Source organism: Thunnus maccoyii, chromosome 16 (genome assembly GCF_910596095.1).
Source record: "Thunnus maccoyii chromosome 16, fThuMac1.1, whole genome shotgun sequence".
In the NCBI taxonomy this organism is placed as follows: Eukaryota; Metazoa; Chordata; class Actinopteri; order Scombriformes; family Scombridae; genus Thunnus; species Thunnus maccoyii.
In genome coordinates this window covers 8,967,448-8,970,225 of record NC_056548.1, presented here as the reverse complement: position 1 = coordinate 8,970,225, position 2,778 = coordinate 8,967,448, and the positions used below count along the sequence as shown (strand labels likewise).

The window sequence follows — 2,778 nt, the reverse complement described above, 5'->3', positions numbered from 1 at the left end:
TTTGAGTCCTGAACAAGTCACAATTTGTTCTTCACTAAATTTTAACATGTAAACACCAGCAAATTATTGTAAATTGAATGCTTTATATACTGTTATTTGTTTTTATAACTTTTCCACATTTATTCCACATAGTTGGCTTCATCAGACACTTCAGTTTACAACAAAAACTAAAAACTGTGGTGCAATTGCACATTAAGTGAGACGTAAGCTGTTTCCAAAACAAAACAGAAAAAGTTTTTTATTTCATCTTATCTACACTGTGATTTTAAACTCATGTTTTGTGTGTTCCACTTATGTTTTGTTCTTTTTTTTGTCTCATCACAGTGTAGTCATTGAATGTGAAGGAAATAACCTTGTTGTTTCTTGATAAATGTCCACCTTGACTGGATTTGTCACCGGACATGTTTTCTACAACCACCTTTTTCTGTACAGTACAGTAATTTGCTTTTCTGTCACCAAATACGCTTCAGCCCCCAGCTAAGATTTTTCCACTCTGGTGAGTATAATAACTTTTCCAAACAATTTAAGGTAAAGTCACCGGTCAGCGGTGTTAAAGTTAAAGTTAATAGAGTTGCAAGACTAGTCTGAAGTTATCAATCTAATGATTCAAGTCTCACTCGAGTAAGACATGTAAGTAAGTGCCGCACATCTACCTGCAGCTCTGGTTGCTTCCCTTAAATGACCACAAGATTTCAGCTTTGAGCTGGTGCGTGAATTGTGTTTAATGTCTAACATTGAATCATCGTTCTCTCCTCCCTCTTCACAACTTGGTTTTAGATGTTTCTCTCCTGTGACCTCCTCAACCCTCTCACTGCTCCTTTCAGAGACATTAGTTTGTGCTCAGCAGCACATATGTGATGGTCTTAAACCTCAATCACAAACAGCCTCTCGTCTTTATTCTCTGCACATCCGCTCTGAGGCCACGCTGACCAAGTTTGTGTGAGTATGTACCTGTGTGGTTGCATGTCTGCGTACACATTTGTACGTGTGAGTTGTATACAAATGTGTAGTAATGTATGTACATGTGTTGGTGTGTGTCTGTATGCATGGACATGTGAACAAATGCACTTTGTGTGTGTGTGTGACAGTGTGTGTGTGCGCTTGCACTTGTGCGATAATGGGCTGTGTCCATCAGCACACAGAACACGAGCCCTCTGTATCAGGCAGAAGACACACTTAATGCCTGTCACAGGGTCAGATCAAGTGTGTACAAAGGAGAATTGATTCCTTTGAAAAACAGAATCCAACCAAGGACAGTTTTCCCATTTGCCAAGGAGTAAGAAAGAGAGAGGTGTATAGAAAGAGGGGGGAGAAAGAAAATGGGAGAGAGAAATGGTGTAGGTGCCTGCAGGAGAGAAATGTGTTGATCTTTTGAGATGAAAAGCCCTACTTTCACAGGCTGCAAAATGGAATGGTGGGCTTCAGGGCCAAGGCTATAAGAAGAGGAGTCCAGGTCCCTTTGTTATCCTCTCATCAGTCCATCTCACAGCAGGTGAAGGTAAGGAGTGAGGGAGGAGGGGAGGGGGTGGGAGGAGGCTATGTCAACTCTCTGCCCCACCAGCAAGAAATGGGCTCCCTGGCCCTCAGGGGGGTAGATACACAAGCTACCTCATGTTAGAGATGAACATATGAGCAGAGGAAGAGGTGAGATTGAAGTTTGAAGCGGGAGCAGAGCAGAGGAGGGTGTTAATGAGGGGACGACACAAGTAGAAAAGGTTCCACTGGGCTCTTTTTTAGAAGGTGGCCCCTCTCGCATTATATTCTTGACTCCCCTCCAGGAGGGCCTAATGACGCTCTCCAAGGATGGCGGTCTTGAGGAGAGGGAGGGGGTAAAGCTGGCATACCAGGAAGAAGCACCCCGAACGCCACAGAGGAGGTAGCCAAGAAAAAGCAGAGACAATGGTGTCCCCACTAGAGAGACGAGTGAGAAGGAGCTCTTTCTCTCAAGACTCTTCATGTGCCCTCTCACTTCAACCTCTCTCTTCTTCTGCGCCTCACCTCTCCACCTACACCCATCCTCCCTTTTCTTGCTACTTTCCCCTGGAGCAGGTTGGTAATTGTCACACACAGCAGCACTATTTTCCATTAACTTAAGTATGTACAAGGAGTTAATATCTAACTGAGCTAAATGTGGATTTAGTCTTGATTTCAAGCTCCATCACAGACAGAAAGGGGACAGGTAACACTGCAGAGTATATATATATATACACACACATATATATATATATATAAATTTAGAAGAATTTCCCTTCTTGCCAGATATTGTCGCCATTTCCAAAACTGATTCATAACCAACACCCATCTATCCCCAACCCCTTCTATTCCCCAAGAATGTCAGAGTATCCATAAACAAAATCAGAGGGTACAGTAAGGTCTCTAATCAAGGCAATCAGTGCTGTTTTCAGAGGTGTACAGCACAGCAGCAGCGTTGGTCTCATCTTTGTCTGTGCTTTAATTACTTGCTTTTGCATTTTGATGGAGGGGGGTGACGGGGGTGATTGTGCCTTATCACCTATCTCCAAGGATAAAAGACTACCCAATTACTTTGTTTGGATGCTAATGATTGCATTTCATTAGTAGCCGCTCTTAGCCCTCCTCACCCAGTAAATGAATGAATATGCCGTAATTTCAATTATTGGAATTATGAAAATTGCTTTTAAAAAGACGGCACGGGTATCATCAGCTTTCCACTGTGACATAATGCCATTTTAATTTCTATAATAGTTTTAATTGTCAGTGGCCCTGCTGTGCATTAATCATTTAATTGTATTGTCTTTT

At 42.3% G+C, this 2,778-nt stretch overlaps 1 long non-coding RNA gene across 1 annotated transcript; it reads left to right on the top strand.

Moving 5' to 3' along the window:
- Nucleotides 1-597: 597 nt before the first annotated feature.
- On the top strand, nucleotides 598-2,064 carry LOC121881205. Its single transcript, XR_006091717.1, has 3 exons — nucleotides 598-939; nucleotides 1,399-1,498; nucleotides 1,779-2,064. It is a non-coding gene; the product is annotated as an uncharacterized LOC121881205 (long non-coding RNA).
- The last annotated feature ends 714 nt before the right edge of the window (nucleotides 2,065-2,778 follow it).